Source organism: Miniopterus schreibersii, assembly GCF_964146895.1.
Source record: "Miniopterus schreibersii genome assembly, chromosome: 7".
Classification (NCBI taxonomy): Eukaryota; Metazoa; Chordata; class Mammalia; order Chiroptera; family Miniopteridae; genus Miniopterus; species Miniopterus schreibersii.
The window spans coordinates 62,429,716-62,444,145 of NC_138108.1; the positions used below are offsets into that span (position 1 = coordinate 62,429,716).

At 40.6% G+C, this 14,430-nt stretch overlaps 1 protein-coding gene across 3 annotated transcripts in view; it reads left to right on the top strand.

Moving 5' to 3' along the window:
• GTDC1 (glycosyltransferase like domain containing 1) overlaps window positions 1-14,430 on the top strand; it is a 337,642-nt gene that overhangs the window by 249,257 nt on the left and 73,955 nt on the right. The window lies entirely within an intron of this gene.

Here is a 14,430-nt window from a genome sequence, read left to right on the forward strand (position 1 = left end):
ATCGGTGAGAGAAAGGAACATAAATCAGCTGCCTCCTGCACGCCCCCTCCTGGGGATCGAGCAGGGCACCCGGGCATGTGCCCTGACCGGGAATCCAACCTGAGACCTTTCGTGCACGGAAGGATGCCCAACCGACTGAGCCACACTGGCCAGGGCAGAAAATACATTTTTTAAGTCTTCCATTATTGAACAAAATAAATAACTTACCACAGAATATAGTTTGCCTTTTTTTTTAGAGGAAACCTCAAACTTGCTCTTACTCTTTCAGGGGTTAGCCAGAGTGATGATAAGAGTAGAAACCCCTGTAGCCCAGAAGCCAGAAGCCATGGTTCTGATCCCAGCCTTGACAAGTGAGGACTCTTTTCCTGTCCAGGGGTTCACGCTTGTAGAGCAGCGTTCCCTGGAATGCGCTCTGTACGTGTGGTTCCAGGCGACGCTCCCAGGGAGAGTGTCGCTCCTGCTCCGTGAACAGAGCGCGGGGCCCTGACCTCCCGGTGAACGTTCACGGTGGACGTTGCCCATTCATCCAGCTGTTTGAGGAATCCTGCAGTAGACACATCAGGCTAACTCTATTAAATGTAATATTTTCAAAACTTCTTTAACCACAGATCTCTTTTTTTCATAGAACACTTACTAAAATCCCGAGGAACTAGGATTTTCCAGAATACGCTTTGGGAGCAGGTGCTCCTTACACCTGTAGTTTCCCACCTGAAACCTGAGGGGGTGAGAGTAAGTACTTTCTCGGGAACTTTGCAGGCCTCAGATTCTATGGTTGCATAAAACTTTCAATTGTGTGGTCACCAGAGTCAGACTTGACATAAACGCCAGGGGAAAATATTATTTTTCTGACAGAAAATACGTAAAAACAAAGATTCCCCCCCCCCCCCGCATGTTTACGGTCATATAAATGGTCTCTCTCCATCTTGTTCCCCTTCATACTCTTATAGGAATCATTTAAAACCCATACACAATCCCTTAATTTTTATTTTTGTTTAATTTCTATCAAAGGATAAAAATCCATGTAAAATTTTCTATCAGTATGAGTTTAAAACTGTGCATATAGTAAGCCCAGTGGGAAAAAATAAGCATTTTCCCCCAGGCCTGTGTGATGGTTGCGTTGTTACTGCCCCTCCCACCCACGCTGTGCGCTCCTCACGGAGCAGGGACAAAATCCCCTTAAGTATTTTGAATGTTCCACTGCACATGGTACTGGGTACACTGTCGTTGCTTCTTAGTTTTGTGCAAGTACCAAATAATGGGTAAATTGTTTAAAAGGAAACTGCACTACTTTGCCTCCTGTCTCCCACCCCCCGGCATATACGTATATATCAAACGCTGTGAAATAAGCCTCCAAGGATAATGAAGAAACTCCTGTCACAGGATAATCGTTCTTAGTTATTGATTTTACGTGATGATTACAGCAATGAATGATTATGAATAAATATTTTTTACTGGGGAAAGGAGCAGGTGGGGTTAAGGAAAACATTTCTTCAGCACTTGCCATGTGTCAGGCATAGCCATTATAATTTAAATCACAAAACTGTCGGCATTATCAACATTCTGGAGATGAGGGAACTGAGGCTCACAGAGATCCGTGTTTTGACCAAGGTAACGCAGTAAGCGGAGGAGTTGAGATCTGAACCAAGGGCTTTTAATTTCAGGTCCATACTCTTTCTGAAATGGAAACAGTGGAGTTATTTTTCTTCTAAAGTTCTTTAGCTGCTGAAGTGCTGTGGAGTTCTAATGAGAACTGAAGCGCTATGTTGTTAGAAGGAGCTATCTATATGCATTTTACCAAATTGCCGGAATTCCAGAATCCTTTTCTTTTTTGTCTGAATGCATTACATATGTCTGAAAAGGGCTGATAATAAAGGGGAAAATTGTTTTTCTTAGGCATTGATGAGTGTTATATTACATTTTGGGATGGTTATCTGAAACATGTGTCTGGAGCATTGTAGCATTTAAGAAGGATTATTCTTCAGGGCATACAACAGTAACTAGTGGCACTAGTTTGTTTGTTTATTTGTTTGTTTTCTGTTCCTGCCCCCATAGCCTTCAGCATTTCCTACTGGCTTGTGTGACAGGTGCTGCCACCACTGATTCCCTCTGTTTAACACACATACCCCCTCCCAGGCTTGGAGACAAGCCGGCCTGGAGTAGAGGGTGAGGGGGCCCCAGCATATAAAGTGTGTTCATATTCTTCTATGTTCCAATCAGCACTGCATTACTCCTCCTGGGGAGACAGTAAATATTTGCTGTTTCATTTTTTTATAAAAATGTATTGGAGTGAAATTCACATGACATAAAAGTTAACCATTTTAAAAGAATAATTCAGTGACATTTAGTCTGTTCACAAATGTTTTACAGCCACCAATATATATGTGGATTTATACACTATGTGACCTTTTGTGTCTGGCTACTTCCCTTAGCATGTTTTCAAAGTTCATCCATCTTTCAGCATGTATCAGTACTTCATTCCTTTTCATGGCTGAGTAATATTCCATAGTATGTGTCTACTGCCACTTGTTTTCCACTTATCCACTGATGGGCATCTGGGCTGTTTATAATATATCCCAAGAAACCCAAAACAGCAATCAGAAAGAACTTATGCACCCCTATGTTCATAGCAGCGTTATTTACAATAGCTAAGACCTGGAAACAAACCAAGTGCCCATCAGCAGGCGAGTGGATAAAAAAGCTGTGGGACATTCACACCATGGAATACTATGCAGCTGTAAAAAAGAAGGATATCTTGAGGCTATTTTTGAAGACACTGCCTATAATTACTCCCAAAATGCCTGCTACAGAAGCACTTGAAAGGGGACAGTTTGCAGTTGCAGGAGCATCATAATAGGGTTCAGTGCACTGTTAACCTGCTGTCAATGTTCTTGACGCTGGACTCACTGAAATGCACTGTCATTACTTTGATAAATGACTTACAGTGCATATGGTTTACATAGCTGCTTTGACAAAACTATAGATATCTTTTCAATGTAGTATGATATTTAATTATTTATGACATTTTTGTTTGTGTTCAATACTGTATTTAATAGAATTATATAATGCCTGTTTGGCTAGTTTAGGTGAGAGACAAAAAAATAAGTTCTTCCTAAAAGCTCTAGTAACCAAAAACGTTAAGTATACTCTTTTTTGTCAATTAACACAGAAAAGCTATTGAAAACATTGAGTTATCTGGCATGTCTACATACATAATAATTATGCAGCCAAGGCTTTTCCTTTTGAAACAAGTTATACATTACATAAACCTGAGTTTCTCATCCAAGTATCGTTTCAAGAGAGGCAAGCTTAAATAATGGAGGCAATGGGGAAACATAATATTACGATAATGTTCTTTGGTGCGGTTTGGAAGGTTTTAGGAAACATTTGGAACTATTTTTCTCATAAAGTCTCTTAACTATTGAAGTGTTATGATAGCATTTCCCTCTGCGTTGTATACAAAACAAAGGAGTCCAGTTAAAGGAGACATCGATTCCAAATATCCTGATTAGAGGGATTTCCACCAACCAGGAAATTACATGCTCTAGTGTCCTGGTATTAGTTTAATAAAAAGATGCCACGAAGAAGGAAGAGCTAGGTGATTTCGGGTGCCCCATTTGCTTTCAAGTGCGCATTTTCATTGCAGTTTTATTTAGCAAAACTGCATTAAAAAGTCTTGAATGGGTGGAAAATTCGGACCTGAATTTTCAGAGTAAATATGCTCTAACTAAATTGATCTATTTTATTTTTGGAGGAATATTTCTAATTCGGTTCTAAGCCAGTGCTGTTCTCAAAACTGTTGAGAGGAAGAAAATGTTTAAATAGGTTTTTTACTTATACCATTATTATTGGCCCCTGAAACTTGACCAATAGGTGCCTCAAAAGTTCTAAACATCTGTCAAGTGTTAAATGAAGATCCCGTGTGAATTAATAATCATCATATTCTTGGCATTTGACATATAGATACTCAATGCTGATCATTTATTGTATAGTCTCTATGACCTTTTATGAATTTAAATTGTAATGCTATTAAATCTATAGTGTTTTTTAAAGGTATATAATCTGTTGACTATGGAAATGAAAGCAATCTCATGCATGCTTTTAAGAAGTGTAGGATATTTTTGTTATGTTTGAGCTTAGAAACCATTTCTGTTGAGGATTGCTGTGCTGTGTATAATCACGACGTCTAGAGGCTATGGCTAAGCTACACATCATAATGGATCAAGTTCCTTGTCAGGGAACCTTGGGAAAGTACTGGAGAGACCAAACCTCAAGAAAAGAGAATTTGTCTCAGGCTGTCACTAAAGTGGTCATCCCCAAGCCCTCCTCCCCTTTAAACAAAATAGAACAAAACAAAACGAAACCGTGGCTCAGGCACCACTTCATTTAAAGGAGGCAGAACAACGCTGACTTTAATTGAACTTCGCTTTAAAATGCTACATAGATGCTGTAGTACTTTTAGTTAGGGTGGAATGAGGTGGATGGGCAACTTTAATTAAACAAATGGGATATTTTCTATTTTTGAATAGAATTTTCTGAGAAAAAGGACTAGAGATGGGACCAACTGTGGCATCCAGAGACTGTGACCTCTCATTCTCTTGCAACTTTAACAACAACAAAAAGCGAGGCCTAACACACTGGCCACTAAGTGTCTGAATTGCAGTTGAAAACAAAAGATTAGCTGTTTCCCTTGCCAGGGTTAGTGCCGTGCCTCCCTGCAAAAGGGAGCAAAGGGGAATCACGTCTGGAGAGTACAGGCTGGCACAGCAGGCAGGTGGCAAGGTGGGAGAGGGCTGTGCGGCGCTTTGTGTGCCCATGGATGAAACACTCAGCTTTGCTAGCGGGGTGTAACCTAGGTCCTGGCAGCCAGACCTGCATTGCTAGGCCCAGGCCTAACTGAGAGATTTTAAAAATAATCCCAGAATCTTTTATTGGCAGGTATCTTAGCACTCTTTTCATTCAAGAGCATGGCTCTCATGGTTCATGCAGTTTACCTTAGAAGGATCCAGAATGAGATTTCCTCTCTGTACCCATTCCTCCTGATTCTACCCTCTTGAGCAGAGAACAAGCAGCAGAAAACAAGTAGACTTCTGGACTGTGAGAATCCTGCGTGTATGAAGACTTAATCTTCGCAGCTTTGTTCTGCACCCAGATGGCTGCACTCAGACCCTGGGGTCCTTCTGCTTTCAGACTGCTTTCCTCATTTTTCTTCTCTCTGTAATTGCCATTATTTTATAATCTAGAATATGTTTTGTACTTTCCACACCATCTTTTCCATGGGATTCTCTCAGGTTTTTGAAACATTTCTCTAACCTCAGCACATAACAAGTTCCATTTAGGCTCCATATTTTTCCTGTGCTGCTAAGGGTTTCACAATGCTAATTGGCCGCGTTCTTTCAAGTTCCTGATCATTTCCACATCTCTTACTCACCCTTCCATCTCAGATTGTCTGATTTCAGTCCAGAAAAGTAGTTTCCCTACTTGCTTCATCTGCCTTCTAAGAACTTAAACTCTTAGCAAAGTAAGTCAAGAATGTATCCAATGCTGTGTTTTTGCCAAGCAAGATTTCCAGATGGTGTCCTCATGGTTGAAGTCCTGCGCCACGACTTTATGTTGCTTCTGTGCCAGTTTTGTAGTCTCTGTTACCAAACTGTATCCCCTGCCTGGCCTGGCAGTCTGGAGTGCAATTCCAAAAATTAGCACCACCATTTTTTTCTTAATTCTCCAAAATGCATCCACCCTTGGGTTTGTAATATACAGGACAGATATTAGGATCTTTGTGATGTACATTAGCTCTCTCTGTTGATCAAGTCTTTTTTTTCTTTTGGACAAAGTTTTCCTTTTGGCCAGGGTTTATTTTAACAATAGCAGTAATATTAAAAAGCTCAGATTTAATAAGTAATTATTATGTATCACATTCAGTATTAGGTTATTAACATCTGTGAATTCAGTTGATGCTAAATGTAGTAAGCTAGCAATAATTCCTATGATACAGATATAATTCTCTCCAATTTACCTAGGAGGAAATGGAGGCTTGCAGTTAAGTGATAAGGGCAGGATTTGAACCCAGAAATTCTACAGCTTGCATTCTTAGTCCTTAGACTGCTTCCCCTGAACTGCTCGTCCAGGTTTCGTGCATTGGTGTGCAAACCCCTTAGGCTCAAAGTTTTCATCTGAGTTGGTTTCCCTTTCCTTTGTCCCTGAAACTTTCTGGACATTTTTACCACTTGCTGCTTTGCTTTAGCCCCCATGGTTTCAGGCTTTATAATTATGTCTGAGTGTTTTTCTCCCTCCCTCCCTTCCAAAATTTAACGTAGAGGCTTTTTGATATTATTGGCGAATTAGGGATATTCTTTTCTGGCTTCATGAAAAACACTTTTTCTCATGTGTTCTTTTCTTCATTGGAGTGTATAAGACCAACTCTTAGCACTGTCCATGTAGTCTTTTCTTTGCTCCTATTATTTTCTTTTCCAAGGTTATGACCTTCCTTTTAATAAAGAGGTAAACACTACTCATCCGTACCCTCCCACCACCACACTCTCCCCACCAAGTTCTTGAATTTTCTTCCTAGATGGCAATGATCATCGTTCTCAACTCTGGGGCATTCGAATCACCAGGTGTGAACAAATACCAGTGCCGAGGCCCCATCCCATATCAATCGAACCAGTTTTTAGGGATGGGTCTTGGACATTATTAGCACTTTATAATATTTTAAAATATATTTGACAACTTCTGATGTGCAACCGCGGTAAGATCCACAGCCTCGTGAGCTTGTCTGGCAGTAGCATCCATCCCGCCCGACTGAACAGAAGTGGGTATGTGGTGAGTCTTGGCAGGCTCCATCTCCCGCTAAGCTGCATCCGGTAGGAAGACAACGTGCCTCTTACTTAACTTGGCTACAGCTTTGTTCGCAGGAGTGAACAAGTTCCATGAGGATTCTGTCTGACTGCAATTAGTAACAGCTTTGTGCCTACCTCCTAAGGTCTGAGAAAACTCCCGGAGCTTTGTGGTGCCTCTGGAATCACCCTCCATGGAGAGCACAGAACCTGATGTACTTCCAGTGGCGCACTTTTCTTCCCATCTCTCTTGGCACGTATTCTTTTGCTGACTCTTCTCTTGTCGTTTGTCTTTTTTTTTTTTTTCTTTTCTGTTGTATTTGCTTCGCAGAAGGCCTCCTTCGGCTCCTGTTTAATCTAGGTCAGGGAAACATCCTTAAGTCTACTCATCTTCTCTAGCAGGAAGCAAAGTAACATTTAGGGTAGACCCAGCCCAGGCGGGAACACAAACAAAAACGTGTCTCTGTTAAGGTGTGACTCCTACTTTCTAGAGCTTACTTTTTAGCTGAGAAGGAAAAATGAGGGTACATGAGGCAGCAGAACATGTGTGGTCGTCAACAGTCGGGAGTCTCAGGGGAAGCATGCGGAGGGAGTGGGTCTTGGACTGCACCTTTCAGGATAAGAGTAGACAGGACATCTTAGGTTGGTTGAACAAAGTTATGATGGTTCAGTACATGGATTATATGAAGGGGAACTCATCCCAAGGGGACTGTGAGACCTGGGAAAGAAGATTAGGTGGAGCGGGGTTGGATTAAGAAGGAAGGGTAATATACAGGGTATTAAGATTAATGATTCTACCCCACCTCCCACATTCAATTCAATTTCTAGACTCTAAAACAGTGATTTTCAACCTTTTTCATCTCGTGGCACATAAACTAATTACTAAAATTCTGCAGCACACCAAAAAGTACATATTTTGCCAATCTGACCTAACAAATAGATATAATTTTGATTGATTTACAAAAAAAATAATAATAGTAATTATCTACCCTTTTTGCTCCAAAGTGATGCTTTAAAAAATCAGGTGCCTATACTTGTATATAAGGATTTCTAGTACCAAGAATTAACCAACAGATGCAACCTTATTATGGGCCATGACCAATAAGATGCAACTCAATTATGTCACCTATATATTTATTGTTCAAGACAGGGCATTCACACCGGAGAGCCATTGTTGTGTTGGCTGCTGTCATTTTTTTATTTGACAATCTAAGGGAAAAGAGGTCAGTGCCCCTGACTAAATAGTCAGGTATTGCATGTTTTAAAAATTCTTGCGGCACACTTGTGTGCCACGGCACACTCGTTGAAAATCACTGCTCCAAATCGCAGAGCTCAAGCTCTGTGCTTCCATTTGCTCCCATGCTTAGCATAGTGCCTAACAAAGAGTAGTCCTATAAAATATATTTATGGAATGAATAAATTCTTCTCAACCATCTGGGGGTGTCATAAATCCCTTTCGAATTCAGATGAAGTTTATTGGCTTTCTTTAGAAAAATGCAAATAAGTACACATACACACCCCATTTCCTATATAATTACTGGGGGTTCAAAGACTCCCTGAAGCTGCTCAGGGTCACCAGGTTAATAATCGGTAATTTGGAGATGTGTGACACGTGATTTGTGTCTTGAAAATTACTCAGACTGACTCCCATGATTTAAACTTACAAAGAATTGTTCCATCAAGTTTTGCTAGTTGTAAGAAAATTTCTCTAGAAAAGGCTATATGGGCAGATTTCATTGTTGTGAAGGATAATGTCTACTTCTGTGAACACAGTACAAAGTTTACTCTAGACAGCTTTATCAACCCAGTTTATTCCTATCATTCGTGGTTTTGAAAACTAATGAATGTATTCATATTTGTACAGAGCAGTCTTCAATAAATCAAATAAATGATGTTATCCCACAATAACATTTAGTTGCTTTTGTACTTTACCTATGTAACCTTATGCAGTTAAAAGTGAAAAAGAATCACCACAAATTATGCCAAAAGGGACAAGAGTCCCATTTAATGAGTGAAAAACCAATGGCTCAACTAGGTTCTCTTATTGACCCAAGGTTGCTTTACCCGTTAGGTGCTGACCCTGAAATTTGAGTCCAAGGCAGTTTGCTTCTAAAGGTACCTTGCTAAACTCCCCCTCTTACTGAAGGACTTTTACACACACACCCTACTTCTCCCAGCTTTGTTTCTAGGACATGCGACACCAGTGAGGAGGAATGGAATTGGCATTGTGGTCAAGCTTTCTGGACCTGTGAGCAAAACATAAATAAAAGATGGCAGGTCCACAGTTCTGCACATCAGTACCTTTGCCATTGACACCAGAAGGTTCTTTAATCCTAGCAGACAGAAATGATCAAGTATGTCTTTTTCAAAGAATACCTTCTTATTGTTTTCCAGTAGACGAGTAACATATATATGTTAGAAGATGACCTAAATTGACCCTTCTTTAGTAAACCAGGCGAGGTGGACTGTTCTGCTAACCCGTGGAGGCATGGCCTTGTCAGCATGATCCCACGAGACTGGGAGTGACCTTGTGTTCTCTGTGGACTCGGCTTGGGTTGGGGTGTGAGGCCAGTGGGAAGCAGCTTCAATTGACCTTTTCGACCTTCATGCGACTGTACCTTTAAAATCTCCAGTGGCCAAAGTGTTTTTCCAGTACATGTAGATTGAGAGTTTGATATTTATTAAGTCTTATGAAAACGAAATTTGAACATAAAAATAAGCATATACTTACTCTAATGCCTTAGGTTCACTTTCTTTAGAAATAACCTTCATTTCTGCAAAAGTGAAACTTTATTAAGTGACTCTTGTGCCAAGCACTGTGCTGAACAGTTTTCTGTAGGTCAGTGTATTTTACCCTCTCAGTGGCACTATGGCCTTGTGAAAAGGGATCATGACAATAATAAGAACAGAGTGGTGTGGATTTTGTTAGGACAGTGATTTCTTTCTATCAAGATGAGCTTTAAAATATTATACTTAATGACTTTGTGATACTTCCTTCCAAGAAAGGACAAAAGCTATTTTACTAATAGCCAATGAGCAGAATTCTATTTTTTAAACTGTTAGACCTGATTGAAGGAATTTATATTGAGACAGTTTACCACAAGAGCGGGTCCAAAGGGTGTCCGTGCATCTCAAACTTTAAATCTAAATTTGAATTTAAATTTCCACCAATCAGATCTCAGAGCCTAGTATCATTGTTGATCATAGGAAGAGAGATGTTTCTAATTAACTAACTTTAAAGCCCTATCTTAATCACTTAAGCATTCTTGTGCACATCTGTGCTGCAGGAGGCACTGGATTACCTCCATGGTGTGTGTGTCTGCGTGTGTGTGTGTTTAAAGCAATGCTATAACTCTATCCAAATGCGATTCAGCACAGCTTTAAAGTTTAGAAGCAAATGTGTACTTAGTAACGTAGTTTAAAAACGGAAACCCCCTTCTACCTTCGGTGTTCCTCTCTTGTAAATTGGGCTTGTTTGTGGAGGGCGGCGGCCATTTCAAATACTATGACACATACATCCCAGAACTGCTTCCCTCTCGCTTCGATCTAACCTAAATGAGCACCAGAGCCACCGCCTCTCATGTGGTTTTGCTTCATCTGACAATGACATCAGTATCTTTCCACTCGCCCTATTTTTATAAAGTTGTGCCTGGAATGAATGGCGATGCCAGTAAAGGAAACTGAGTCCTGGGAGTAATTTTTCCTTAGAGTAAATGAAGTGATATGATACCCAAGTAAAACCTGACGTGACAACATGGCATAAAGCTGTGAGACCAAATGCTCGATCCTGTTCCTGTGAATGTTTCTAAAGCTGTATGCCTTTCTCATGTCTTGTGTGTGTATATACTGATCAGTGGAAACATAATTCATGCTCAGATATTTATTTCTATCAATGAGGGACCCTTCTGCCTGCTCAGTAACTCTGAGGGGCATTCCATATAACAAACTCAGTGGGGTGATCAGCTCTAGCCCACCTGAGAAACATGTAGCTGCCTCTCTCTACTTAATAACACTGGCAGAGTTATTCTTATTCAGATGCCTTTATGCTTATTTTTTGTAATTGAAATAGTTTGTGTATTTTTCCAACCAAAGTAATACATGTTTATTGTGGGAAAGAATGGCAATAAAGACCCCCCTCCCCCCAAAAAGGAGGAAGAAGCTTACAAAGTGATTTTTACTGCACATAACTAGCTACTTGGAGATTTGATGATGGTGACAATGATACAGGCCTGATGTTTATTGGAGACAGACTCTTTGCTGGACACTGTGCTAAGTGCTCTACACGCCTTAGATTACGTAATTCTCCTCACACCCCACTGAAGTAGGTAATGATATAATCCCCCTTTACAGATGAGGAAACTGAAGCCCAGAGACGTTAAATGAATCACCTGAAGTCACACAGCTGCTAGGTCACATAGTCGCAGAGCTCCCTGAACCTGGGGTTTCCTGACAGCTAGCCCCCTTGATTTCTAAGAGTTAACTGATTAATTCTTCATCTGTTGTCTATGTTTCAAATATTCCTTTCACTTTTGTATGTTGCCTTTCAGTTGATTTATGGAGCTTTTGATATATTAAAATATTTTATTTTTCCACAGACAAATTGGTTCTTTACTTTTGTGGTTTCTAACTTTAGTGCCTTGTTTAAAAACTCTTTTCGGATTGCTAGATTTTAACATGCGAGGGAGAAAAGAAAGAAATGCCAAGGGTACCAGAAGAAAATAATCAGAAGCCGGGAAGCCAAGGGATCTGCTGAAGTTGTCACCAACAGGAAGGAGATTCTAGAGAGCGTTTGAAGCCATGGCAGAGGGCAAGCAAAGCTGCTCCTGCCTTCTAGCCGTCAAGTCCAGCCGGCTCCGTGAGCCAGGGAGACAGACCTCCTTCCATGCCTCTTCCCCTCCCTTCAGCTCCTGCCGCAGGGTCTGGACTGGAGGAAGAACTGGAGGAAAAGAGAGGAAGGCTTGTCATGTAGCTGGTGCTGTTTGAGGATCTCTCTTGGGTGTCAAATGCCTTGTGTCAGGAAATAGCCAAACGCCAGCTCTTTTGTGTGGCAAGCAGGTGTGTTCTTCTGAGACTTGAGACTCCTGTGGAGACCTTACGCACAGAGGTATTTCCTATCAGGGATGAAACCCTCTCTGGGTGACTTCTGATCACTTCCTCTTGGAGCATGTCGCTTTCAATGTAGTGCATGACTTCCCTCCACAGGGGCTACAGGGAGAGAGAAAAAATAGGTGTCCTTTCCCTTCCAAATGGTGACAATGGAGTCTGTTTCCATGGCTGCCTTTCTTCTTGCCCTGCCACGTGGACTTCAGTCATCCTCCTACCTGGGAATCTTTTTTTTTTTTTTTTTAACATATCTTTATTGATTTCGGAGAGAGGAAAGGCGAGGGAGAGAGTGGGAGATAGAAACATCAATGATGAGAGTCATTGATCAGCTGCCTCCTGCACGCCCCCTGCTAGGGATGGAACTGGCAACCCAGGCATGTGCCCTGACCGGGAATCAAACCTCTATCTCCTGGATCCTAGGTTGATGCTCAACCGCTGAGCCACGCCAGCCAGGCCTACCTGAGAATCTTGAAGTTAGGGCTCTCATCAGGATCTATGCCTGTATTTTAGGGGGTTTGACATAGGTTCTCCCAAGAACACTTCTGAGCTCTGTTCTGGGAACAGGAGGTGGCAAGGCTTTTGAGTTTCGGCAGCTTCGCAGTCTCCAGTTTAGGGGAAGAGATGCCCGTCTCCTCTTCCAGCAAATGTCCCACATTTCTCTGAGGGGTTCTCATGCAGTCCATCTACTCCTGGGAATTTCCTCCTCATATTTAGGCTGCTAGAGAGTAATGAATGAGAGTCAAGCGGCCTGGGCTTCCACCTTGAGCAAGTCCTGCAGACCCCTTTTGAGCATTTGTAGGTATTAATTCTTGGTGTTAGAACCCCAGTTGAAATGACAAAATAATAGGAAAAGTCCCATTTCACATTGTGTGACGTAGTTATTTTGTGTTGTGGACGTATCATGTGATAATATCTAATTTTTTCTCTCTCAAATGGGTCATCAGTTATCACTGATGATGTTTTTAAAGATGCTTCCTAATTAGTTTATTACTTTTTAAATAGTGACCCAAGCCATTGATAAATGGATATTCATTACTTCCAGAGGTATAACCCCATTACAGTAAAATGAAAAAATAATGATATCAGAGGAGTGCTCTGTAATGCAAAGCTATTTCTGTGTCACAGTGTGTAGTCTTTCGAAGCAGTATTTTGTTGATCTTGGTGACAACAAATTCAATATAACTAATAATACTGCATAGCAGGCCTTCATTCTCTTTCCTGTCGATGTGACAGTCACTCTTTAATGAAGCCTTATTCTGTATACTATTTGCATTGTAGATCAGCATTGAAGAGCTGAGTTTGCTTAAGCAATAGCTGAGCTGTTTATACTTTTTATATTCTTCCATCAAGAAATAATTACCCTTCAACCAACCTTACCTCTTGCAACTTCACATATGCAAACTACCTAAATAAAACATACTCAGACTCCCAAATCACATGTAAGTATACAGAAACAGTAAGGACCCAGAAAAGTACAGACTAGAGTGTGCGTAACACTTTCCATTTCTTCATTCCAGGGCATTCGTTCATTCAGCAAGTACATATTGAGTGTCTACTGTGGACCATAAACCTGTGAGGCAGTAGAGCTGATTTTGCTCATTTGTTTACTACAGGGAAGTAAAGAATAAGATTTGTTTTAACTCCAGCTCTATAAAATTGAAATGTTGTTTCTGGCTTAACAAAGGAACTATAGCAAGACGGCGTCTCAGTGGCTTATTGTCTGTAATTCTCTGTTGGAATACATGTACTCATGGACTGGTTTTAGATGGCCTTCTGCCATTCGCTGCACGGCCCTCTGACCATTCGCGATCTCTACTCCCAAACTAACATTCAGTTCTAGATTAATCTGCCCTTTGACACTCTTAGAAGTCAGTTATGCCCTGCCATACATTGCTGTGTGTTAAATGTGTATAAACAGGGCATGTATTGACAGTTCAGGTGGCCTATACACTACTTTAAAGTAGCCCATGCCAACAAGATACAGAATCTCAGTACAGCTCAATTATGGAATAATTACATATTGAAGATTACAAGAATTTTGTTTGTTTGTTTTATGAGAACTCCACAAAATGGTTACTTTTCCTAGGACATTTACTCTATGGTTAAAGGTATGCAGTTTCTACTTATATCTCATTTAGTACTTAAAGAGATATTTGTACATCTCTGTGGTTGTGATCCACAATAATATTAGTACAAACTGTGAGTGGATATATAAGTCTCTACTGAAAATATTTGCCCTTATTCATGAACCCACTGTTCAAAGAAAGGATATTTTTTTTAAGGTGGAAAGTAAAAGAACTCCTTTACAATTAATGTTGAACCTCAAAATAATGACCAGCATGTCCAGAAAGATGACCTTGGGTTGGCGTGATCTTTAAACAACTAACATACATCTCTTTAAAAAGCTTAGAAGAGGTAAACCCAGCCATACATTAAAATGTCAGATTTTTTTTTTCTAATTCTTTTTCCTATAACAGCAGAGATTTGAGTTTGA